The sequence below is a fragment of the Buceros rhinoceros genome, unplaced genomic scaffold, assembly GCF_000710305.1.
Source record: "Buceros rhinoceros silvestris isolate BGI_N320 unplaced genomic scaffold, ASM71030v1 scaffold15365, whole genome shotgun sequence".
Lineage (NCBI taxonomy): Eukaryota > Metazoa > Chordata > Aves > Bucerotiformes > Bucerotidae > Buceros > Buceros rhinoceros.
Window position 1 is genome coordinate 30,705 of NW_010412439.1, and position 553 is coordinate 31,257.

Sequence of the window (553 nt, forward strand, 5' to 3'; positions counted from 1 at the left end):
GTCCTCTGCAGGGAGAGCCCCAGCCCCCCCAACCCCCCCCACCCCTGAAAGAGAGCAGTTAGTGGGTAGGGGCTGTCTGAGCCCCCAGTGACACTTAACAAAGGGCAGCTGAGAAATGCAATTTTAACTGAAACCAAGGTTTTGGGGGGACACATTGATTTCCAGCCCTTGAAAGAAAGGAACAACCCCTGAGAGCACCATAGGCAGCACTAGGGCAAGGCTGACATCCAGGCAGGTAGTGAACAGCGATGGTGTGTGGTCCCTGAATGGAACGTCACCCTTCAAAATTGATTTTTTATAGTTTTTTTCCCCCCAAGAAAGGAAAATCCAGGTAGGTGTGTGATGAGGAGATGAGATGGACTACAGGGTGGGTTTAGCTGGGCTAGTGCAGAAGTGCAAGCTCAGAGATCAAGCAACTCCTGTTGAAAGTCAACAAAGACCTTTTCCCGTGGACTTCTAGAGGCAGATTTAGTGGAACGTGCTGGGTAGGGTATTTCAGGGTCTGTCCCTCTTCAAAGGTGGAGCTGTGTAATTCTCAGACATGTTTTACTCT